The sequence below is a fragment of the Apodemus sylvaticus genome, chromosome 11 (genome assembly GCF_947179515.1).
Source record: "Apodemus sylvaticus chromosome 11, mApoSyl1.1, whole genome shotgun sequence".
Lineage (NCBI taxonomy): Eukaryota > Metazoa > Chordata > Mammalia > Rodentia > Muridae > Apodemus > Apodemus sylvaticus.
In genome coordinates this window covers 22,265,031-22,292,581 of record NC_067482.1, presented here as the reverse complement: position 1 = coordinate 22,292,581, position 27,551 = coordinate 22,265,031, and the positions used below count along the sequence as shown (strand labels likewise).

Here is a 27,551-nt window from a genome sequence, read left to right as displayed (position 1 = left end):
CCATCTCCTGAAGCATGGTGGGAGCTCCTGCTTCTCTTTTCCTAGCAACCATAACCTGCCAGTAACTCCTCAGGTAGGGAGAGACCTTCATTTGTCCCCTCTACATCCTGGAATTATGGCTTGCTCATCTTGTACAGGTTATGTGCATGCAGTCATAGCCATTGGGAATCATATGTAAAATGGTTCTGTAATGTTCAGAAAATGGTATTCTGCCTAAGTCCTCTAATACTTCTACCTATTGTCCCTACATTGTGCAATCTGAACACATTGTTTTATAACCTGACCCTCCATAAAAAATATCAATGGAATTTCTACTTTCACCTTTCTAGGACTGAAGACTTTGTGAAAGTGAGCACTGAATGTGGGAACTACTTCTCATGAAATTCCTGGAAACTTGTAGTCAAGATGTCTATGGTTTATTACAAGTATTCCACAAAATATTTGTCATATAACTTAAATTGTTGGATTGGATTATATGAATATATTGATCAACATTGATAGAAAATGTTTTGATTGGTTATGTGGAAGTAATGATCAGCTATGTAAATTAATATACTTTCAATTCTATATCGAGGAGAATTCAGAAAGCAGACACAATATGATGGCAATGCCTTTGTGAGACATATTTATATTATTTAGAATATCTTAATATTTATGTATCGTTAACAATTGAACATGCGGTCATCCTCTCCAGGATTACTGTAAATGCTCCAACATGAAAGAGACATCAAACACTTTCATTTTAACAGAGAATATTTAACATTTACTTTCTCTATTTTTTCTCTTCAAAACTAATGGTCATTCCATTATCAACTTTTGACAATGCTGGTTATATTTTAACTTCTAGGCTAATGCTTCTTGGATAAAAGCTCAAACAGTGGCAGAAGGAAACACACTGCAAACAGAAGGACTTTGATTTTCAGTATGCCTATCAAGTGGACTTCTGCTCTGCTCCCACTACAGATTAATTTTCTGCTTCAGATCTGGAAACTGGGAGAAAGTGTTGGTGTGGCCAATGAAATACAGTCACTGGATGAATTTAAAGATAATATTGGATGAACTTGACCAGAAAAGCCATGAAGTCACTGTTCTGAGACCTTCATCTTCCATCTTTCTTGATCCCAAAAATCATCTGGTCTTACATATGAAATATTTCCTACAGCTTCCAATAATGATGAAGCAGAAAAGTTTTGTTTTTTTGTTTGTTTGTTTGGTTTTGGTTTTTTTTACCCAGTGGGTGAATATGTGGACATATGATGTGCCAAAGGATTCATGTTTGAGATACTACACAGCATTGAACACAATGGGCATTTGTGGCAATGTCTGATTTGTGGTTAAAACATTGTAGAGAAGTAGTTTCAAACAAAAAACTTATGACAAAACTACAGGAATCCAAGTTTGATGTTGTTCTTTCTGATGCTATTAGTCTCTGTGGTGAGCTTATAGCTGAGCTACTGCAGTTACCTTTTGTGTACAGTCTTTGCTTTGGTAATGGCTACAAAATAGAAAAATATAGTGGGGGCCAACTCTTCCCTCGTCTTATGTGCCTGTTATTTTGTCAGGATTAAGTGGTCAAATGACATTCACAGTGAGAGTACAAAATGTGTCATGTTTACTTTATTTTTACTTATGGTTTGAATCATTTCCTGCTAAGGATTGGGATCCATTTTTCACTGAAATTTTAGGTAAGTTGTGCATCACATGAGTAGCATGAGGGCCTAAATAATTCCCTCTTTTAAGACATTCTGAGGCTCTAATCACATATTCATCCCTCAAGATACACTCTACAGCATTACATACAATTCTCCATTTAAAAGAATTAAAACTCCTAAAGCTTTGACACAAATGTATCTAGTTTGTATAGTCAGCAATTGTGGTCCCCTAGTTTAGGTAAGAAAACCACAATTAAGCAAGAACACTTGGTTCTGTGAAGTCTCAATGCCCCAGTGTAGGAGAATGCCAGGTTGGGGAGGTATAAGTGAGTGAGAGGCATAAGTAGATGGGGTAGCACCCTTATAGAAGCAGGGAGAGGGAGGATGGCATAAGGGGTTTCTAGAGGGGAAACAAGAAAAGGGGATAGCCATTTGAAATGTAAATAAAGGAAATAAAACAAAAATAAAATAAAATGTATCTGTAAAAAATATTTGATTCTCATAATTTCTGAAAACTTTCCAAGTAATATTTGTAATATCTCTACAAAGGAATGAAAAGTATTACATTGTTAGTATGAAGAAAAAATAAGGTTAGCTTTCAGAATTCTTCCAGGCATTACCCTAGTAATTCTCTTAGAAAACTGAGAGTCAAAAGATAGCTTGTTTGATGTAGAAAGTAACTTGATTCCTAGAAAGGCTGTGCTCATCATTATGAAGAGGTAGCTTGACTCTGAAGCTAGAATGTTCCTTGTATTTGCATCTTTCTTTCTGAAGATTTAGAGGACCAAAATGCATGGCAGAGACATAGACGCTTAGGAGATTAGATGAAAATAGGATTTCTGAATTACTGAGATGGCATTAGCATTTCATCTCAGTTTTCCTTTCACAAGTATACATTAAGTAAACCAAAATAAATTACACTATAACTGCATTAATATAAATAAATATAATTGTTTCATAAATGCACACTTTGTTTCTTTGAGTAATATTAGTTCAGCACTCTTCAGACAGTATGTTATTAACATGGCAATACTTCTCTTATAATATGGCTCTTCAATGCCCAATTCATTTCTCCATTTAGGAAGACAAACTACTATGGTTGACACCATGAAGAAAGCAGAAATGTGGCTCATCCAGTTATACTGATACATGGAGTTTCCTTGCCCATCCTTACCTAATATTGAGTTTGTTGGAAGACTCCACTGCAAACCTGCCAATTCATTGCCTAAGGTAAAAACATTCTTTGAGTTTTATTTTGCTTCATTTCAAATGGTTCTCCACCATACTTTTATTTGCCTTCCAGTTAGAAAGTCTGGTAAGTAGGGAAAAGTATCTGGTCAAATAGATGCTCCAAATTAAAACAGTCACAAATGTATGTATTTCCTTCAATTAATAGTATAACAGGAGAGCTATGGGAAACAGCTTAATTCAGTGATGCTCTTTCCTACAAATGCTGTAAAGTGACTAGTATATGTACAGAGCCATATTGGGGTGTCATGCCACATGGTAGGAACTTCACATTAGCCAAGGACAATCCCTGGTTTTGGGCAGGAATCTGACTTTATGACAATAGGGAAGTAGGTTACAGTAGAAATTTTTATCCTAGGGTGGAGAATCTCAGAGTGAAGGTTAAGTTCATTGTTCCTCCAGGTCTATGAATTCCTGAATTAAGCAGGTGACCCACCCAACTGCCTGAGTAGTCGAGCCAAGGACTTCCAGGTGAAGCCAGAAGACTTCACCAGAATTCAGCCTGGAGTCTGGGGAGAGGAGCTTGACCCAACTGTTAAAAGGTCTGACCTCAATTAAAGTTGGGGCCTTGGTTGGTAAAGAATCTTCCTGGCCTCATTCTTTTCATCTCTTCCCCATCTATCCCTCAGCTTCTGTTCCAGCATCCCAGTTTCATAGTAGCTACAGGAAGCTACAGAATACAACAAATTGATACCAATACGCAGGGATGGATACAAGAAGGCTTCCTGAGGTGACCCTGTCTTGGTGAAGCTTGGAAGAAAATGGAAAAAGATGGTATCCTATATGGTGAGCAACTATAGGTGCTAAAGGAAATGGACTAAGTGAGGCAGTGTGGACCCAGCACTGAACTCCTCGCTTAGCGGGGAGACAGTGGAAAATGGGGTAGGAACTTTGAGGCATTTGTCTACAGATTTTAAGAGCTGATTCAGGTGAAAAAGAAAAGGCTTTAAATATAGGCATATGTCCACAGCCTCCAAGAGCTGCTTTAAGAAAGTTTGAAAAATGAGAGAGTAAGAGAGAAGTGCTTAACAAGCATGCGTCTCTTTCTGTGTATCGTTGTTTGTCCCCGGTGCACCGACCATTTGTCCACGTGTACGTTTATGTCCTCTCTGTGTTTTTGTGTGAATGACTGTTTTTTCATGTTAAAAAATAAAAACTGGTGAAAATTTTATCTGCTGGAGGACTCTTGAGCCAGCCACAGTTTGTGCAGGGGCTGATTTAAAGCTGTGCAGTAGCACAGCTTGCTCACCTGAGAGGCAAACATGACTGGGGGAAAAGCTGCTTTTTAAAAGGCCAGAAACTTTGGTTTAACTTATGAGATTCCTGTAATCACTTTGTTCTTGTTTTCAATTGGTCTTAATGGTATAAGGTTTTACATATCTTGCCTATAGTGTTATAATAATAGAGGCTAATTTGGAGCTGGCAGCTTAGCCATTTTGAACATGTGGCATGATGCAAGCCAGGAAATACAGGCCTCTAAGATGCTTCTACATTGGCATGGTGTTATGTGTGAATATTAATCTAGAAATTAGATTTACAAAGATTAAGATTTAAAATAATGTCTCTTTAATAAGTTACACTGTCATACCCTTGAACATAAAAACTGGCAGACAAACCTTGTGCTGTAAAAATAATGTGTTTGCCATTGATATTAAAGAAAATTGATTGTTTAAAATTGGGATTTTCCCCAAAGTTTTAGTTATGCTCTAATATTGCAAGAAAAATTAAGGTACAATAAAAATTGCCCATGTGCCATTGGCTGCAGTTTGCAGTCTAATTAAATGCTCACAATTCTTAGCATATTTTGTAATTAAGAGTGAAACAGCTGTGGCCATTATAGTCCTATTACCACTTTCCCACAAGTTTATTGGCTACAATGGTAGAGGCAAAATTTATCCCTCCAAGATTAAAAAGGAGATCTCAGTGGAAATTTATTTGGTATCAAACAGGCTCCTTTGACTACTATAAAACAATGAGTAGAATTTTCTAGGAACCCTGAAATTACAGGTTTCTTTTGTTATTCAATCCTTAAAATGTCCTTGCAAGACAGGTGGGGTTGGGTCTGGTCTTAGATAAAAGGCTCAGATTAGAAGATATTTATATTTGAGGAATATCATACAACATCCTTGCCAAGAACTCAAGGTGGGTCCTTGGGCAGATTAAGAAAAAAAATTACATTTGAGTTACTGCAAAGCTTAGAGCTGCCTCAGTGGAAGCTAGTGAGGAACTGCTTTCATATTGCAACCCCACCTAGGTACTGTTTGGCTAAAAGAACATTCTTGACAGACTTATCCAGGTGTGGTTCAAAAGGCAGTTCAAACTTATGAAAGATTAACAAGGCAATGTAGAACTTATGAAGGCATTAAAATTTGGCCTGCCTACTCCATACAAAATTATTATAGATTTAAAGGGTTGCTTCCTGCTTTACATTCTAATAATTATAAAAGCATTAGCTTCTAACTTTAAAGAAAGAATAAAGCAATTTCATTAGAAGGTTTTTTTTTTTCCCTCAAGGAAGGCTAATAACCTTTCCTTATGTGAGAAAAAATGTTTGAACTCTGTTCCAATACAAGAAGCTAGGATCTTAAATTTTTGAGTGTATAATATTCATGGAATGTTTGTTACAGGCCTTTGCTCCTAACTATGGGCTTTTAAAATTTTTAAGTAAATGATTTTAAAAAGTTGTTAGGATATATTGATTGGCTTTATCTTATATTAACCTCATCTTAAGCTTGCCATGGAGGACTTAAACCTCTGTTTTCAAGGTAGAAAACAGTTGTTCCTTGTTTCAAACAGCAATCAAATTGGTTATTATAAAACATTGATGGCTAATCTACTACATGGCAACCCTTTTTAGGAAAATTTAATAATTGTTATCCAAAAGATAATTTGTTACTATCAGATCACATATTTGTTCCTTTGAGTTTTCCCCTGCTTCAGCACAGATACCTGACTTGGGTGCTATAGCGACTATTTTTAAGATGTTAAAAATCAAGCTTTTAATAATAGTATATATATCATGGTTCATAATTGCTTAAAATTGTTCCCTTTTTAATACTGCTAATTCTTAATTATTTATGCAAGTATAATTCAAATTTTAAAAGATATGTTCTTTAAATGACTGTCCTCTGGGTATCTAAGAGCTAATCCAAAGTCTGGAGTGACCGTCATGGGTGCTGGGAGCTGAACTCTTGTATTTTATGGTTGTAAGCCTGGAGAGATGGCTCAGTCATTAAAGACTAGGCCCTCATTCATGGTGCATGGGTGCTTGGATCCCAGTGATCACATGCTGGCTCACAACCACCTGTGATGAGATCTGACATCCTCTCCTGGTGTGTCTGAAGACAGTTACAATATACTTATATATAATTAATCTTTTAAAAGGTGCCTGGACAAGACCCCTTAAGGCAAGGCACATTAAAGTTGTATCCCAGACAAGCTATCTAGAAACAATCGGATATACAAGCATATTATTTATATCATTAAAAGTATAATGGCTTAAAAAATAATTTTGGATATATGCCCAGGAGTGGTATAACAGGATCCTCAGGAATGGTCATGCCCAGTTTTCTGAGGATTCTTCAGCATGCAATAAGGACACATGCTCCACTATGTTCATAGCTGGAAAGAACCTAGGTGTCCTTCAACGGAGGAATGGATACAAAAAATGTGGTATATTTACACAATGGAGTACCATTCAGCCATTAGAAACAATGAATTCATGAAATTCTTAGACAAATGGATGGAGCTGAAGAACATCATACTAAGTGAGGTAACCCAGTCTCAAAAGATCAATCATGGTATGCACTCACTGATAAGTGGATATTAGCCTAGAAACTTTGAATACCCAGGACATAATCCACAAATTAAATGATGTCCAACAAGAATGGAGGAGTGGCCCCTGGTTCTGGAAAGACTCAGTTCAAGAGTATAGGGGAATTCCAGAACAGGGAAGTGGGAAGGGGTGGATGGAAGAACAGGGGGACAGAAGAGGGCTTATGGGACTTGCGGGGAGTGGGGACCCAGAAAAGGGGAAATCATTTGAAATGTAAATAAAAAAATATAACAATAAAAAAAATTGTATTTTTGTTCACATCAAATTATAAAGATTTGTTCTTGATATCCTCAATTTCTACTTCTACCACATAATGGTGTTGATTCTAGAGGACTTAATTAATTTTTACAGATAAATGATACTCATATTTCTAATTTAGAAAATGAAAATATGTGCATATAACTACAATTCAATTTTGGGCATTCTAGTTGCAACTGCTCTAGCAAAAAGCAATGGTAATGCTACATTTATTTTCTATAATTACATAGTTATTGCCTATGTTATGGTATAAGCTCAGTGTTCCAACTTAGATTGGAACAAACAACAGAACTGGCCTTTTAGTGAATAAAGGTTATTCATTTGAGATATCTTTGACAATTTGATTCTTTGTTATCCTCAAAGACGAGGTGATATAAAACATTTTAAAAAAACAAAACAAATCAAAACAAAACAATATCTTCTTAAAAAAGAAAAAGAGAGGGGAAGTGGTATCCATGTGAATATCATTTGAATTATGCTTGTATATTTCTAAGAAAATTTTAAAATTTGGATGCCAAGGAACTCCCTGCTGAGTGTATATGGTTTCCTCTAACTAGGTATACTGATGCCTAGATGAGATGGAAAAATTCACTTATTGGCACATGACATGATCCTGACTTAATATTGGGGAAGAAGGCATGTCCCCTATGTGCTAGCTGCCAGAGTTATTGGTGTGGCATGCTAAAGATATGCTGACTGTGGGCTTGCTGAGTGCCCAGACAATGGTAACATAAGAGTTTTATTGGGTATATGTTCTTGACTTACCTTAATTGTCAAATGTCCCAGATTAGATAAAATACCTTGCTTCAAGCTTTAAGAGTTTGTGGAACAGAACATGGAGACTATTAAGCTACCTTAGAAAAAAATTAATCTGAAGATGAGTTATAATGACTCTTCTCTTTCCTTTAATGTGATCAGCTGACTCAACCACATCCTGGTCTAGATATAAATCCAATATTGGAGATTCCAATTATAAAGATGGCTAATAATCATCTTCAGCCAATTGAGTTAATTTAAAATATAGTCTCCACTTTTCCTGAGAAGTAACAGCTTATCTCTTTATATATCTCTCCCACCTCAGAGGCCCAGTTTTGTGTCTTTTACGTTGCTAATTTGCAACTAAATTGGATACCTCAAGGACATCACAGACAAGTTAATCCTACTCTACCTTTAACTCTTGACCTTGTTTGTTAAGAAGACTGGTTGTCTCCACCCAGGCTCACCTGGATAGAAAGATCGCGTGACTGTTAAAGATACTTGCAGACCCCCCTGGCTTCAAAACTTACACAAGTGAATCTCCAAAAAAGGAAGCCACATAGAATGCAGATCTATGTGTTTGTTTATGAGCAAACATGGCCACCAGTGAGAGGTGCGAGGCAAGGAACTGCCTGGGGAGGTGAATTTCTGCCTCTAAGTCCCCATGAAGTACACCTAATTGCATAGGGGTTAATGTTGAGAATCTGTCCTTAAAATAATAAGGGAGCCTATTACCCCTCCTCTGAAAAAGATGTTATACAATATTTAAGAGGAATTACGGTCAATGCTTCCCCTCCTGGTTAAGGCCCACCTTCTTATGAAGGATGTTTATCCACTTGTTTTCTACCTCCTCATTTTCAAATTAATAAAAAGGGAGGAAATGTACAGAGCCATATTGGAGTGTCATGCCACATGGTAGTAACTTGACACTAGCCAAGCGCAATTTCTGGCTTTGGGCAGGAATCTGATGTTAGGACAATAGGGAGGTAGATTACAGCAGGAATTTTTATCCTAGAGTGGAGAAGCTCAGAGTGAAGGTTAAGTTCATTGTTCCTCCAGGTCTACGAATTCCTGAATTAAGCAGGTGACCCACCCAGCTGCCTGAGCAGTCAAACCAAGGATCACCAGGTGAAGCCAGATGACTTTGCCAGAACTTAGCCTGGAATCTGGGGGGAAGGGCTTACCCAAACTGTTAAAAGGTCTGACCTCGATTAAAGTTGGGGCCTCGATTGGTAAAGAATTGTCCTGGCCTCATTCTTTTCACCCCTTCCCCATCTATCCCTCAGCTTCTGTTGCAGCAACCCAGTTTCATAGTATTTGCAGGGAGCTATGGAATACAACAAGTATATGCCTGAATAAGTTCTTGACATGCAAAGAAACAACATAAAAGTGTATATACACAAGATGCAATGTCTAATAATCCACTAATTTAAATTGAATGAAATATATTTTAAAGAAGTGATGATAATCTAAAGAAGCCATTAAACAGATATAATAAAAAATTCTAAACTCATTAATTTACAAAAAAAAAAACCCACTAACATATGAAGAAGTGAAATGATACATCTAAGCATTATACAAAAAGTAAACTGCTGGATTACCGAGAGCATGTTCTAGGAACCCTAAGTGGAATATGTGCAAAGCAGAGGATTGTGATAAACATATCATTCAAAACTTCACAATGGTTCACAGGGAAAGGAAGGAAACTGAGAGGTAAGATCACATTTCCTTTAAGTTGAAAAAAAAAAAAGTCTACAAAGATGCAGTTCCCAGTTGGATTGCAGAGGGACAAGACAGGAAATAAAGAACCTATAGCAGGCTAATGGTGCAGCAGAGATAGCAAAGAAGATGAACCTAGAACAGAGTCTTACAGATCTCAGTACATAATGAAATTTGTTGGTCATGACCTCAGAGGTTTTAGGACTTGGCTCAATTAGTTCCTGTCCTGGGGTAGAACAGATAATTTTGGGGGCAGATGTGTGCTATGCTTGTACTATGAAGGTCAGCATGCATAGACTTAGTGGGATTGCCTCCAATACAATGAGCCAGTTACATGATGGTATTAAGTAGGCTTGACTTCTTAAAGTTTCCAAAAACTTCCCCAAAATGTACCATGACCAGCAACCACAGGATGTACCACTGAGCATACAGGAGGACAATTGCATTCCAACTATAATGGTTTACTAAAACTAATAATTTTCTTATATTTAAAGAAACCTTAGATTCATTTTGCTCAGTAATAATCAGAAGCTCAACACTTTTAGACAAGATCCTAAACTTGTAAATGTCATTCATATTTGTAAAGTAAATGTATAAACTTTGGCAACAAGATAAAAAAAGGTGTAAACCTAAAGGGTATCTTTGTTAAGATTCTTTGATGGTTTTCTAGCTTAAATAGAAGAGCATTCCTCAATATCATGAATGTTTGCCTTCAATTACACTTAATAAATACTCAACATTTCCCTTATTTTAGTCCACCAATTCATGCACATCTTAGATTTATGTAGCATAGGGAATAAAAGGGAGAGTTTATGCTATTCATAGAAAGTTTTTGTTTGTTTTTTTTTAATTTTTATTATCTCTCTTATATACACACACCAAATACTTATGTACAGAAAAACATATATTACAGTATTTCAGCCCATTGACTATTGTTCATATGTATGCATATGTACACATTTTAAGGGGCAGATTTCTCAGTATTCTTGTTATTGGGTAAGTAGTTTGGTGCTACTCTCTGGGAAAGATTGCTCATGTTTTTTCTGTCTTATGATAGACTACAGGAGATCCCTAAAGCTCTTTTGATACCATGGTCCCTGGCACCAACTGCTAAAATAACCATAGGAAAACACATAGCCTGCACATGAACACCTAATTATTCCTACCACTTGTTTATCAAAACAGTAATCAGATTTAAATTACCCAATCATTATGCCATCTTATCTGCTATGAAATAAGCATCACAGTTGTAAGACAATTAGAGAGAACACTTTCTTTAATCACATATATTATGAAACTCAAGGATTTCTTATAATTTTATAACACTAACAGTAACAAAAAACATTTAAAACATTAAAATATTACTCATTTATTTTTAATTTGTGTTACATATGTGTGTGCCTATATACTAATGTCTGTACATACAAGGAGAAGAGTTTCGCTACATGTGTAGTATTAACACAGAAGTCTGTTCTTTCTTCCAGCATGTGAATGACAAGGTTCAGATTCACGACATCAACACTAGCAGCAAAAATCCTACCAATTGAGCCATTTTACTGGCCACTGAAAGTGTCTCAAATTACTATTAAATGAGGTTTAAATGTTAATCATTTAGGCTATGCATAGTAATTTTCCATGATCAAAGGCCAATTCCATATTCATGTAGGTTCATTCTATCCTATACTTGAATGATTTCTCAATTTCTACAGAGAAGTAGGCAGTGTTAGAACAAGGGAAATAAGAAAAGAAAATAGTGTGAAACAATACAACAATTATAATTGGTAGCAATAATTGACTCTCTCCTTCTCACTAGTCACAGCTTTGCCAGTTCTGACACTTGTCTTTTGTCTCCTGTCCTTCTCTTAATTGATGTTTATATTCTCTCTCTCTGTCTCTTTCACTCTCCATTATCTGTCTATATATAAATCTATTGCTCTCTCAATAAAAACACATGTTAGAATTAATTTTTTAAAAAAAGAATTCAGGGGCTAGAGAGATGACTCAACTATTAAAGAGAACTTACTGCTCTTCCAGGGGACCTGGGTTGAATTCCCAGCATCCACATGGCAGCTCACATATCCATAACTCCAGTTCCAGGAGATATGACACCCTCCAAAAGAAGTCATGTGTCTTATTAATATTTATAAACAAACCCTAAAAGTATATGTATCTAAACTATACAAAGTAAAATCAAATCTTTTATAAGCAATATGTATCATAATTTTATAAAGACAGCTTTTAAAATGATTGTAAAAATTGTATATGTAAATTTCCAATTTATACATTATCAAATGTTTTGCCAAAACGTTTAATACCCTAAATCTACTAGAGTAAAAGTTTCACACTGAGGAACTTATATAAATATATTTCATTGACTAGTTTTATATCACCCTCATTTACATTAAGTCGCTGGTTACAGAAAGTTTGGATGGAAATGAAGAAATGTAGAAATCATATTCTCTACAGGTTAAAAAATGTCAATGAGGATTACAGTTTTCAGATCATATGATATACATATTATAATTTTCATTTTTCAGAAGATAATACTTAGAATACTTGCTGCTTAAAAATGTGAATATGCATAGTTCTGCTCCCCAGGAACAGGGGATGACTAAGACAGGAATGATTGTCCTGAATGTGTTTGAACACTGGTACTTATCATTCCTATAATACTCCATTGTTCTCTTAGTTTTTAATAACAAATCCAATAGTTTCATGGGCCATTCATTTTTGGCAGTAATACATTCTTTATATTCACAGGAAATGGAAGAGTTTGCACAGAGCTTAGGAGAACATGGTGTGGTGGTGTTTTCTCTGGGGCCGATGATCAGGAACATAACACAAGAAAGGGCCAACACAGTTGCATCAGCCCTGGCACAATTTCACAAAAGGTAAAATGGCACCCAGTTGGGAGCCAAATCTCTACTGAGTTTATGAAAGTGGGGAAAGATCCAATTCTAGAATGCTCCTTTATACAATATCAAGTATTACGATTTGCTTTAGAGGTTTTGTAGATTGTGTTTTTTAATTGATGGCATTGCTGACATAAGCATTTGATCACAGAGTAGCACTGTGAGCACAGCAATTGTGAACCAAACTACACAAAATAACTAAATTCTTATCAGTCACATGCTCCTTTTGCTTGAGCCTTGTTTGAATACAGAAATTCAAGAATCCATTTATTCAAAAGAAGGTTGATTTAATAACTTTCCTAGCAAATTGAGGGTGGGTAGTTTGCAGTATAACATGTAGACTTCCCAGGTAACCCTTCAGTATTTGCAAAAATGCTAAAGTAGAATTACTAAGTTACCATTCAGGAGACTTTGTGGAAAACGGGAGACTAATGTCCACTTTCACAGCCCCTTTATGCCATGTTTGTTAAGAGAAACAAAAGGAAGGATCAGCCTTTCTAGAGAGGAACCTGCCAAAGTCTGAAATAAGAAGATGTAAAGGAGAAGATGGAATGGTTCCCATCCTTATGCTTAGCCAACCATACATAATCAAACATGATCTATAGGATGATATCTCTAACACTGTAGAGTAAAATGCCTCCCATTTAGGAAGAAATGGGGAAATAAAGAGTCCAGCAGAAACAAGCTTTATACCTGAAAGGGTCCTGATAACTCTCTTTTCATAAAATATATAAACATAATTTAACACAGCTGAACTTTAATCCACCATGCCAATCTTGAAGATGACTGTGGACAAAGGTGATAAAGTCATATCCAGGTTAATGGCCAATGCAAATGCCTTTCAGTCTGTGAAGTTATTCCCAGGGTGGTACAGACAGACAACTCAATTGTCTGATTTGCCATAATGGTACCTTTCTAGAAACTTCTGAGCAGAGAGATTAGTGGACAAGGTAAACTTGTTAAAACTAATAATAAATAATATTTTTTTAAATGCTAAGTTCTTTTAAAAGAACCTATGACAAGTGAATATAAGCTGTGAAGTTATTTAATCTGGCATGAAATTAAAAATGGAAAATTGGAAGTATTATAGTAATAAACAAACTTTTCTTAAATACATGTATATTTCATTAACTGTTTCATGTGTGCATATAACTGCACATGGCAAGTCATGATTACATTCAACATTCAACCTGATTAAATGTACAGAGAAACACAGATGATGATAATACAGTCTGTGTCTCAGGTTTTTTTTTTTAATTCGATATAATTTATTTACATTTCAAATGACTTCCCCTTTTCTAGCCCCCCCACTCCCCGAAAGTCCCGTAAGCCCCATTCTCTTCCCCTGTCCTCCCACCCACCCCTTCCCACTTCCCCGTTCTGGTTTTGCTGAGTACTGTTTCACTGAGTCTTTCCAGAACCAGGGGCCACTCCTCCTTTCTTCTTGTACCTCATTTGATGTGTGGATTATGTTTTGGGTATTCCAGTTTTCTAGGTTAATATCCACTTAATAGTGAGTGCATACCATGATTCACCTTTTGAGTCTGGGTTACTTCACTTAGTATGATATTCTCTAGCTCCATCCATTTGCCTAAGAATTTCATGAATTCATTGTTTCTAATGGCTGAATAGTACTCCATTGTGTAGATATACCACATTTTTTGCATCCACTCTTCTGTTGAGGGATACCTGGGTTCTTTCCAGCTTCTGGCAATTATAAATAGGGCTGCTATGAACATAGTAGAACATGTATCCTTATTACATGGTGGGGAGTCTTCTGGGTATATGCCCAGGAGTGGTATAGCAGGATCTTCTGGAAGTGAGGTGCCCAGTTTTCTGAGGAACCGCCAGACTGATTTCCAGAGTGGTTGTACCAATTTGCAACCCCACCAGCAGTGGAGGAGTGTTCCTCTTTCTCCACACCCTCTCCAACACCTGCTGTCTCCTGAATTTTTAATCTTAGCCATTCTGACTGGTGTCAGATGAAATCTTAGGGTTGTTTTCATTTGCATTTCCCTAATGACTAATGAAGTTGAGCATTTTTTAAGATGCTTCTCCGCCATCCGAAGTTCTTCAGGTGAGAATTCTTTGTTTAACTCTGTACCCCATTTTTTAATAGGGTTGTTTGGTTTTCTGGAGTCTAACTTCTTGAGTTCTTTATATATATTGGATATTAGCCCTCTATCTGATGTAGGATTGGTGAAGATCTTTTCCCAATTTGTTGGTTGCCGATTTGTCCTCTTGATGGTGTCCTTTGCCTTACAGAAACTTTGTAATTTTATGAGGTCCCATTTGTCAATTCTTGCTCTTAGAGCATACGCTATTGGTGTTCTGTTCAGAAACTTTCTCCCTGTACCGATGTCCTCAAGGGTCTTCCCCAGTTTCTTTTCTATTAGCTTCAGAGTGTCTGGCTTTATGTGGAGGTCCTTGATCCATTTGGATTTGAGCTTAGTACAAGGAGACAAGGATGGATCAATTCGCATTCTTCTGCATGCTGACCTCCAGTTGAACCAGCACCATTTGTTGATCGATCTTAATGACTCTTTCCCTGATTTCCATGCCTGTACCATAGAAGGCACTTTAATTAAGCAGTGACTAACTTCAAAAAGAGTATATTTTAAACTTCAAATTCTTACATAAATTTTTGTCTATCATCTAACAGGTTCTTTGGAGATTTGAAGGAAAGAAACTAGAAACCTTAGGACCCAATACTAGGGTATTCAAGTGTATGCTCCAGAATGACCTTCTTGGTAAGATTCTCGGAATCAGTTCCTGAAAACACAAATCACAGTATCAATGGGCTGATAAGGACTCAGAGACTGAGTTAATAATCAGGGAGTCAGCATGGATCTAATCTGGGCCCTCTGAAAAGGTTACTGTTGTGTAGCTTAGTTTTCTGGGACTCCTAACAGGAAGCAGGTGCTATTTCTCCCTAGAGATCTTCTATAGCAATTGTAATACTATGAAAATTCTTACAGAAGGGATGTCCAAGACAGTTTCATCTCAATTCCTTCAGGTCCTATTTCTGAGGTATATTATGTTTTCAGCAACGAGGCAGTCTGACAGGCAATATGGAAGCTCTGACAGGCAATCAAGAAGGAAAGTTTATTTTGTTTGGAGAAAGTCCTGGACAACCTACATGCAGGCAACCCAACAAATATACACACAATCTCTGTGACCCAAAAATTCAAAGTGAAATTTCTCTTTCCTGACACTAGGTTTTTAGTTAACAGTCTGTGGTTCCTGAGAATAGCAGTGTCACATCACTTTGCAAAATTCCATCCAAACTACACACACACACACACACACACACACACACACACATGGAGAGAGTGAGATAGAGACAGAAATAAAAAGAGATAGAGACAGAGACATACAGACTGATGGATGGACAAATGGGTAGGTACACAGGCAAGTGGATGGACAGGCAGGCAGACAGGCAGAGACAGAAGACAGAATATATATGTACTAATAAGCAAGTCTAGTATTGTTATTTCTCTATTGATTTCTCAAGCATCTTAATTGGAATTCCTTATCTTGGGAGGGGAGGAGTGTAATGGAAGGAAGAGTCAGAAAAGCAATGAGTGGCACTAAGAACATATGAACTCTTTATATCAGCAAGTTATAACAAAGACAAGCTGTTCTCAGCATTCATTTCCTCCATCTAATATGTACTTTGTGTGTTCATCTGATAATCACTTTTTATCACAAACTACATACCAGGACACATACCACATCTGTAGTTAATTCCTCAACTACTTCTTCCATAAACCATAGTTCCAGAATAAAGAAAAACTAAGTTACAGCTCTCTCACTTACCCTCCTATACACTTAGGTACTTCTTGCTCTGAGACATTAAAGCAATTTAGGCAATTCAAATGAATTTTTATATTAAAAAATACCCTGCCTCTTTGAGAACATTATTATACACTTACATTTAAGATTTCTAATGAGTATATTTTCTGATGTTCTCCTGATCTTAAGTCATCCAAAAACTAAAGCATTTGTAACTCATGGTGGAGGCGATGGCATCTATGAGTTGATCCATAACGGGATCCTCATGGTCAGCAACCCTTTATTTGCAGGACAACATCTAAACATTGTACACATGGTGGCCAAAGGAGCAGAAGTTTCAGTAGACTTTCATACAATGTCAAGTGCAGATCTGCTCAATGCACTGAAGGCAGTCATCAGTGACCCTTTATAGTATAACTATATTTATTTATTTATTTATTTGTATTGTATTGGAACCCAGGACTTTACACATGAATGTTGAACACATATTCTATCACTGTGCTATGTCACAATTATTATAGATAATTTCTCATGGGAAGATCCAAGTGGCAGTGAGTGTGTGTGTGTGTGTGTTTCACTATTTTTGCTTAAGAATCTGAATTTAACTTGACATATTTCTCTTTTATCCTGCAAAGATCTGGAATAGCAAAAGTATACCAATATCCAGACCAACATTCATTTCAGTTGTTTTACTAAAAAAATTATCAGAGTTTTAGGATAATTCAGATTATTGAAGTTGCATATATAATGGAAATAATCACTGAGGCCCATAAAAGGTGAATTGTGGGGAAGTGCCACACCAATTCCAGTAGATTCTATGTGACAAGTTCCAGAGACTGAGGCATTAGACTCCAAAGGGAGGAGGTCTCCTGGGACCAGTTGTAGAAATCTCTAGCTAGAGGATAATTCTGAGCCATAGATCTCAAGGCAGTTTGTGTGCTCAGATGCTGAAGATACCATAGAAACCATGGACTCAACAGTCAAAGAAAATGCAAAATACAAAAAAGCTTGTAACCCAAAACATCCAGAAAATCCAGGACACAATGAGAAAGCCAAATCTAAGGATTATAGGCAATGATGAGAGTGAAGATTTACAACATAAAGGGCCAGCAAACATCTTCAACAAAATTATGGAAGAAAACTTCCCTAACCTAAAGAGAGAGATGCCCATGAATATACAAGAAGCCAACAGAACTCCAAACAGACTGGACCAGAGCAGAACTACCTCCCGTCACACAATAATCAAAATCCCAAATGTACTAAACAAATAGAGAATACTTAGGGCAGTAAAAGAAAAAGGGCAAGTAACATATAAAGGAAGACCTATCAGAATTACACCAGATTTCTCACCAGAGACCATGAAAGCTAGAAGATCCTGGGCGGAGCTCATTCAGACTCTAAGAGAACACAAATGCCAGCCAAGACTACTATACCCAGCGACACTCTTAATCACTATAGATGGAGAAACCATACCCTGGAAAAAGCAGGATATTAAGCTTCTTTCATCAAACCCAAAAGAAGATAACCACACAAGTATAAAATTAACATCAAAAATGATAGGAAGCAATAACCACTACTCCTTAATATCTCTTAACATCAATGGGCTCAATTCCCCAATAAAAAGACATAGACTAACAGACTGGTTATGTAAACAGGACCCTACATTTTGCTGCATACAGGAAACACACCTCAGTGCCAAAGACAAAAACTACCTTAGAGTAAAAGGCTGAAAGACAATTCTACAAGCAAATGGTCTCAGGAAACAAGCCAGAGTTCCCATTCTAATATCAGATAAAATTGACTTTCAAACTAATGTCATCAAAAGAGACATGGAAGGTTACTTCTTGATGGTCAAAGGAAAAATCCAACAAGAACTCTCAATCCTGAACATCTATGCTCCAAGTACAAGGGCACCCTCATTCATAAAAGAAACTTTACTAAAGCTCAAAGCACACATTGCACCTAACACAATAATTGTGGGTGACTTTAACACTCAACTCTCATCAATGGACCAATCAGGAAAACAGAAACTAAACAGGGAGACAGTGAAACTAATTGAAGCTTTGGACCAATTGGATTTAACAGATATATATAGAACTTTTCATCCCCAAGCAAAAGAATATACCTTTGTCTCAGCACCTCATGGTACCTTCTCCAAAATCAATCATATAGTTGATCACAAGACAGACCTCAACAAATATAAGAAGATTGAAATTATCCCATGCCTCCTAGCAGATCACTATGGAGTAAAAGTGGTATTTAATAACAATAAAAACAGCAGGAAGCCAACATACACATGGAAACTGAACAATACTTTACTCAATGATACCTTGGTCAAGGAAGAAATAAAGAAAGAAATCAAAGATTTTTTAGAATTTATTGAAAATGAAGGCACAACATAGACAAATCTATGGGACACAATGAAAGCAGTGCTAAGAGGAAAACTCATAGCTTTGAGTGCTCCAAAAACAAAATGGAGAGAGCATACACTAGCATCACCTGAAAGCCCTGGAACAAAAAGAAGCTAATTCACCCAGGAGGAGGAGAAGACAGGAAATCATCAAACTCAGGGCTGAAATCAATCAAGTAGAAACCAAGAAAACCATACAAAGAATCACCAAAACCAGGAGCTCATTCTTTAAAAAAATCAACAAGATAGATAAACCCTTAGCCAGACTAATCAAAGGGCACAGAGAAAGTATCCAAATTAACAAAATTAGAAACGAAAGGGGAGATATTACAACAGAAACTGAGGAAATTCAAAAAATCATCAGATCCTACCACAAAAGCCTGTACTCAACACAGCTGGAGAATCGGGATGAAATGGACAATTTCTTAGACAGATACCAAATAACAAAATTAAACCAGGATCAAATAGATCATCTAAACAGACCCATAACCCCTAAAGAAATAGAAGGGGTCATAGATAACCTTCCGACCAAAAAGGCACAGGACCAGATGGTTTCAGTGCAGAATTCTATCAGACCTTCAAAGAAGACTTAACACCAATACTCTTCAAACTATTCCACCAAATAGAAACAGACAGAATGCTACCCAACTCCTTCTATGAAGCCACAATTACGCTGATACCAAAACCACAGAACGATCCAACTAAGAAAGAGAATTTCAGGCCAATTTCCCTTATGAATATCGATGAAAAAATACTCAATAAAATTCTTGCCCACTGAATCCAAGAACACATCAAAACTATCATAGACCAGGATCAAGTAGGCTTCATCCCAGGGATGCAGGGATGGTTCGATATAAGGAAATCCATAAATGCTATCCACTAAATAAACAAATTCAAAGAAAAAAACACATGATCATTTCATTAGATGCTGAAAAGGCGTTTGACAAAATTCAGCATCCTTTCATGCTAAATGTCTTGGAAAGGACAGGAATTCAAGGCCCATATCTAAATATAGTAAAAGCAATATACAGCAAACCAGTAGCCAACATCAAACTAAATGGAAAGAACTTGAAGCAATCCCACTAAAATCAAGGACTACACAAGGCTGGCCACTCTCTCCATATCTTCTCAATATAGTTCTTGAAGTCCTAGCTAGAGCAATTAGACAATATAAGGAGGTCAAAGGGATACAAACAGGAAAGGAAGAAGTCAACCTATCACTATTTGCAGATGATATGATAGTATACTTAAGTGACTCAAAAATCTCTACTAGAGAACTCCTATAGCTGATAAACAACTTCAGCAAAGTTGCTGGCTACAAAATCAACTCAAGCAAATCAGTAGCCTTTATATACTCAAAGGATAAGCAAACTGAGAAAGAAATTAGGGAATTGACACCCTTCACAATAGCCACAAACAGCATAAAGTATCTTGGGATGACTCTAACCAAACAAGTGAAAGACCTATATGACAAGAACTTCAGATCTCTGAAGAGGGAATTCGAAGAAGATCTCAGAAAATGGAAAAATCTTCCATGTTCGTGGATTGGCAGGATTAATATAGTTAAAACGGCCATCTTGCCAAAGGCAATCTACAGATTCAATGCAATCCCCATCAAATCCCAACTCAGTTCTTCATAGAGCTAGAAAGAGCAATTCTCAAATTCATCTGGAATAACAAGAAACCCAGGATAGCTAAAACTATTCTCAACAGTAAAAGAACTTCAGGGGGAATTCAGTATCCCAGACCTCAAACTTTACTACAGAGCAATAGTTATAAAAACTGCATGGTATTGGTACAATGTAAGGCAAGTGGATCAATGGAATAGGATTGAAGACCCAGAAATGAACCCATACACCTATGGTCACTTGATCTTCGACAAAGGAGCTGAAAGCATCCAGTGGGAAAAAGATAGTCTCTTCAACAAATGGTGCTGGTTCAATTGGAGATCAGCATGCAGAAGAATGTGAATCGATCCATTCTTATCTCCTTTTACTAAGCTCAACTTCAAATGGATCAAGGACCTCCACATAAAACCTGACACACTGAACCTAATAGAAAAGAAATTGGGGAAGACCCTTGAGGACATGTGCACAAGGGTAAAGTTCCTGAATAGAACACCAATAGCTTATATTTTAAGATGAAGAATTGACAAATGGGACCTCATAAAACTACAAAGTTTCTGTGGGGCAAAGGACACTGTCAAAAGGACAAAACGTCAACCAACAGATTGGGAAAGGATCGTCACCAACCTTAAATCTGACAGAGGGCTAATATCTAATATATGTAAAAAACTCAAGAAGGTAGAACCCAGAGAACCAAATAACCCCATTAAAACATGGGATACCAAGCTAAACAAAGAATTTACACATGAAGAACTTCGGAGGGCTGAGAAACACCTTAAAAAATGTTCAACATCATCAATCATTAGGGAAATGCAAATCAAAACAACCCTGAGATTTCTCCTCACACCAGTCAGAATGGCTATGGTCAAAACCTCAGGAGACAGCAGGTGCTGGCGAGGATGTGGAGAAGGAGGAATAGTAAGATAGTGCAACCACTTTGGAAATCAGTCTGGAGGTTCCTCAGAAAACTGGCCATGACACTTATGGAGGACCCTGCTATACCACTCCTGGGCATATATCCAGAGGATATCCTGGCATGCAATAAGGACACATGCTCCACTATGTTCATAGCAGCCATATTTGTAGTAGCCAGAAGCTGGAAAGAACACGGGTGTCCCTCAACGGAGGAATGGATAAAAAAAAATGTGGTATATTTACACAATGGAGTACTATTCAGCCATTAGAAACAATGAATTCATGAAATTCGTAGACAAATGGATGGAGCTAGAGAATATCATACTAAGTGAGGTAACCCAGTCTCAAAAGATCAATCATGGTATGCACTCACTGAGAAGTGGATATTAACCTAGAAACTTGGAATACCCAAGACATACTCCACACATTAAATGAGGTCCAAAAAGAACGGAGGAGTAGCCCCTGGTTCTGGAAAGACTCAGTGCAACAGTTTAGGGGAATACCAGAGCAGGGAAGTGGGAAGGAGTAGATAGAGGTACAGGGGGAGGGAAGAGGGCTTATGGGACTTGTGGGGAGTGGGGACCCAGAAAAGGGGAAATCATTTGAAATGTAAATAAAGAATACATCGAATAAAAAAAAAAACAAAAAAAAAAACCAAAAAAACAAAAAAAAAACCCTCAAATTTCAGCTATGAGCAAGGCACATCCACTGGTTTGGAGGATTTAGCTCAATCTATTAGTTCCAGTCTGTGGTCTCTGAACCCTCTAAGTTGGTTATATTGGATTATTGTCATCGCTGTGGCTACAGGAATAATTCTTCATATTCTCCTTATCTTTTCACTCATTTTCACACTAGTCTTCTCCTCCATTTTCACTGCCAAAAGAGATATGTATGAGCTTCAACTAAAAAATAAAAAAGGGAGAGATACCACATCAATTCCAGTAGACTCTGTGTGACAAGTTCTAGAGACTGAGGCATTAGACTCCAAAGGGAGGAGGTCTCCTGGGGATGCCTGTGGAACTCTCTAGCTAGAGGAAAATTCTGAGCCACAATTCTTAAAGCAGTTTGTTTGCTCTCAATTTCCTCTTTTCCTTGTTCACAAGATGATCCTATTGGCCTGGGCCAAGTAATCCATTCTTTGAAGTAGAGTCACTGGCCATAAACTCTTTTCTAAGAACTGCAACGCTTTGTCTCATAGTCATTTACATAACTACAACATAAAATAACCACCCAACAACATGTAAATTTATATGGCTATGTGTGTGTAGATGAGGGTGGCTCTGACACTGTGGTATGGAAAGCATTGATTAAGTACAGTTTTAAGTTGAATTTCAAGAAGTTTTTACAAGGTGAAAGCTAGATGTTAGATAAGGATTACTCATGAAAACTCATTAGGACCTTAGAACTCTCTTTGAAGGTTTGCTGTTAACTACAAGTGACTCTGTATTCTAATCAGGAAGATTAATATTATCTGTGATTTATCCTCTAAATCTGTTACATGGGAAACATTATACCTGATTGATTTTGTATTTCCTTGTGCCAAATGGTTAATTGTTCTTTGTGCCTGCTTCACTGGATACATCTTTTGGAATGGTGATACCTGAAGGAGTAATAAGGATGATTAAGTATTCAATGAAGGAGTCAATCAGGATGATGAAGTAAAGGAGTCGAGTCAGTGAAGGAGTCAGTGAACACGGACATGGTATAGAATAGAGTTTATTCAGAATAGGGGATGGGAGTTAGTGGTAGAGAGAGAGAGAAAGAGAGAGAGAGAGAGAGAGAGAGAGAGAGAGAGAGAGAGAGAGAGAGAGAGAGAGAGGAGGCGGCCGGCCATGACCACGTGGAGAGGGGGGAAGAGCCCCAGGGGCAGAGAGGTAAGAGTGTGGGAGAGCGGTGAGCAAAGAGAGAGAGGAGGAGCAAGTAGCCCTTCTTATAGTGGGCCAGATCTCTGGGGCGGGGCATACCTGGCTATTACCAGGTAGGTGTGGGGTGGAGCTTACACAAAACCCCAACAGTCCCCAATGTTTGGTTTATTAATAAAAGAAAAAGAAAAAAGAAAAAAGAAAAGAAGTGACGGCGCATACGGCGAAGCAGGAATAGGGTCGTTGTTGTGATCTGGCTGCTTCATGCTGACATTGGGGCGGCGTGTCTCTGGAGAACCTAGAGAAAGGGGTATGGGGGGTGATTGTACAGTCTCAGGAGGACTGGCTGCTTCTTTGCTGTCCAGGATTTGTAGAGCCATTTGAAGATAGGTCAGGAGAACAGGTCCAGTAGAAGCTGTCTGCGTCTGGAGAAGCTGAGAGGAGATTGGAACATCTGAAGGTTGCTTCTCTGGAGCTGTCCTGGATATGGCAAGGGCCTGGACTTGACAAGATGTTGTAACACATTAGTATAGTTAGGGAATAAGACTAAGTACATTTGGGAGAAAGGAAAATTTTCTTAATGTGTACAATTGAAACCCAGAGGAATCCCACCCTTTGGAAAGGTAGTAAAGTGGGAACTTGGGCAGATGTACTTATCTGGATGGAGCCTACTTGGTCCATGAGCAGTAGATTTGGGTAGGTTTCCTGTAGCTAACAAGTTTATTAAAGAGATAACATGAGTTAAACACATGAACAGTCTTTAAGATGAGCCTTTGTGGATCAGAAGGAATAGAATTGAAGGTTGGGACAGTGACAGGGCAAGAAGAGGAAATATGAAGCATTTAATGGAAACAGAGTTTAGGTAAGGAGATAACTGTCTAGCTGTCAATGTAGTCAGAAGTCTGAGGAATAAACAATAACTTAGCAGTTATATTATTAAAGAATGACCAACAATACCGACTCTTCATGTATAAAAGCTCTTGCTTGAGAGCTGCTAAATACATTCAGATTCAAACTGCCTCTGTGTTTGTTTCTGTTTGTCATCACTGGAACCAATGTCTTCCTGAATACCAAAAGCATTGGTTCTCCCTCAATTGTGATTCCCCTCCCCCGCCCCCCCCCCCCCCGGGTCAGCCCACAGCAGGGAAGCAACAGGCAAGTAGGGAAGTTATAATGGTAATTTGCAACTTATATTACTGTACAAATGGAATTCTCAGCATGAAAACTGAGTAGATTTTTATTTTAGAGTAAATATAGTTTTATAAGTTAAAACACCTACTGGTAGTTGAAACTTTGGTAGAGTGAAACAATTGAAGATGGCTACCATTTCCTTTTCCTTTCAAAAGTCTCCTTAGATTTGCTTTTTGTTAGCCAGCAAGTTAAGTTTAATCTCTAATTCTGATTATCTTCAATGCTTCCTATTTTGTCTTCATCAATATTTTGATCCCATCATTGAGCCTTTGATTTTTACTCAATTAATAGCATTCGTAACAGATGATTTTCCTAATAAATGGTGCTGATTCTTAGTTTATAACTCGTGGTTGCATTTTTGAAAGAATTAAAAAATTTTTAAATATCGCTTTGAAAGAAAGAACTCATCATATTGCTGTTTAATTGCCAAGTATCTCACACAATAATGATTTACTTTCCAAATTACTTCAGAGCATGCATTTAGTTAAATTATGCTTCCTTGTTATATCATTCCATTCATCAAAAATATTATGTATGGATTTTATGCATAAAATGCAAACATTTTTTTAGAAATACATTGGTGATAAATAAGCAATAGGCAAATTTTATTTTTTTTATTGGATATCTTCTTCTTCTTCTTCTTCTTCTTCTTCTTCTTCTTCTTCTTCTTCTTCTTCTTCTTCTTCTTCTTCTTCTTCTTCTTTTTCTTCCTCCTCCTCCTCCTCCTTCTTCTTCTTCTTTTTGCATTTCAAATGTTATTCACTTTTCTGGTTTGCCCCCTTACCCATCTTCGCTCCCCTTGCCTTTTATGAGGATGTTCCTCAACACACCCTTCTCCTACCTCCCTGCCACTCAATTCCCCTATACCAGGGCATCTATCAAGCCTTCATAGGACCATGGACCTGTCCTCCCATTGATTCCTGACAAGACAATCGTCTGCTGTATATGCAGCTGGAGCTATGTGTACTCCTTGGCAAGTTAACTCAATTTAACTAGATTTTAATCATTCCAATATGTACACTGTGAAATAAATTTTCTGGTAACAGTATTTGGAAACTGTCTTTTTCTGTTTTTCCTTGGTTATTTTGTTTACTTTTCAAATGTTGTCCCCCTTCCCAGGTTTTCCCTCTGCAAACCCCCTATTTCATCTCCCCTCTTTTCTTGATAGTCAAATATAAAACGCTTGTATATATACATATATATGGATATGTATTTTTGTCTACATTTCTAATATTTAATAGGCATGATGATGACATTGGAAAATGGAGGTTATTTCTTAAATTGGCCATACATTTTGAAGCGCTATGACACATTGATTAGTCTTTAGTAAACTGTACATAATCCTTGTCATAAGCCTCATCTCCTTCAACACAATGTATTGCTATGCTGCCTCTTTCTCAAAAAACTCTGTCTTCTCTCTGTGTATTTTATGACTGCCTTTCTAGACTATATTATAAATAACAAGAAGGGAAACTGCATCTATTGACAATGTTTTTGTGTTGTGATACAGTGCAATAAGCATTAAACTTGATGAGCAATGCCTGTAAATAAGCACCATTCCCATATCTACAGGCATGTTATCATATCACCACTATAAAAAAATATCTTGTTTCAATGTTAAATATTAAGCATTCTCAATATTAAAAATTATGATGCAGAAAAGAAAAGAACAAACAGTAATAGCAATAATTTGCTCTGATTCCACTTTACAGGAAGACTAACTCAAAGTATTCCAAGAGCCAAAATACTATTAGTTATAAAGGAAAGTGTAATTTTATTATTTATATGGAACAACACAGAACCATAATGAGACTTTTTTTCAAGACAGGGTTTCTCTATGTAGCCCTGGCTGTCCTAGAACTCACTCTGTAGACCAGGCTGGCCTTGAACTCAGAAATCTGCCTACCTCTGCTTTCCAGAAGTGCTGGGATTACATGCGTGTGCCACCATTGCCTGGCTCAAGGAGATATTTATTAAAGGACCAAGAAGTCAGCAAAGGAGCAATCACTGCATATCTATAAGGACTGATATCTGATTAGTACAAATTCTTCATCAATTCCAACTCCTTATCATCTTTGTCCACATATGCACCACATATCAGGAAATGGCATGGATTTGCCATGAATTTCCATATTATTCTACTGTTCTGAGCTCTCTTCACCAATTACACTAATAATTGCTTTCTACATGACTCATACTTCTAAACATCAGAACTGGTTCATTTTGATTTTGTTTATTTTGCTTTTGGGCCTTAACTGATTCTAATCTCTTATTTATTAATATTTGCTTTCTTCCAAGCATTTCTGTTTATATATTTAAGTCATTGTGTTGAAGAAGTTCTAGCTTATAGATTATTTAATAAGATCTTTGACTGTGATAAATGACCAAAATCATTGCCATATGCTTTCATGTAATCAACCTCATGATACACATAAATAAATACACATATATTTTCATGTTAATTCTGTACAGGAATGTCCACTGTATTTTCCTTTAGCTATAAAAAGAATGTAATGTAGTTGTCAACCATTCATCATGACTAGTCTTTGAAGCCTCTGGACAAAGCAGTCTTCTGGATTAAGTTTGTCATGAATCAAAAAGGGGCCAAGCATCTGAGACCATTTGCTCATAACCTCACCTGGTAACAGTAGCACTCTTTGGATGTGTTTAGATTCCTAATTGCCTGTGTGGTAGCCATTACTTTTCGTACTGTAAAATGCTGTTTGTTCACAGATTGTTTATAAAGATGGGAAAGAATAAAAGGGATTAGGGCTCATTAAGAAGCAAGGATCTGATCTGTGGTCATGATGGGGAAGACTACTCCATTCAATGCTAGCATTGTGCATCAGATATTTCTTGTTTTTAGAAGGCATTGGGCTATTTGATTTATCTATATATTTTACTCCCTAAACTGAGATATTAACCATTTTAAATGTTTATCTTCTTATATAAGTTGTTTTTATGTTGATTCAGCAATGAAATAATGCTGAGAATAATGATAACCTCTGAATCACCAACTTGTTTATCGGAGGAGAATGGGAAGCATAAAGTTTTTATTGTGAATTTCATATATCATTTTAAAAATCAAATCAATTAAAATGGACTATCAGTGTCTGTCAAAAAGAAAAAAAGGAAAAAAGAGCATGTTCCATAACTAAAGTGATAAGGTAAAATAAATAAATAGACTGAAAGACAAATGGTAGGCAGAGACAGACAGACAGACAGATTCTTTTAAAAAGTAACAGAGCAGGTTTCATTGAAACTACCACAGTGAAAAAAAGAGAGTTCATAACATATACACAGCCACAAACCACCACTACTGCTAACAAAACAACAACAATGAAATCACAGTAAGTTTAAAGAACACTAAAAT

The 27,551-nt window shown here is 37.0% G+C and overlaps 1 pseudogene; it reads left to right on the top strand.

Annotated features, from left to right (window-relative positions):
• The first annotated feature begins 924 nt into the window (after nt 1-924).
• On the top strand, nt 925-26,948 carry LOC127696538 (UDP-glucuronosyltransferase 2B7-like; annotated as a pseudogene).
• Nucleotides 26,949-27,551: the final 603 nt, after the last annotated feature.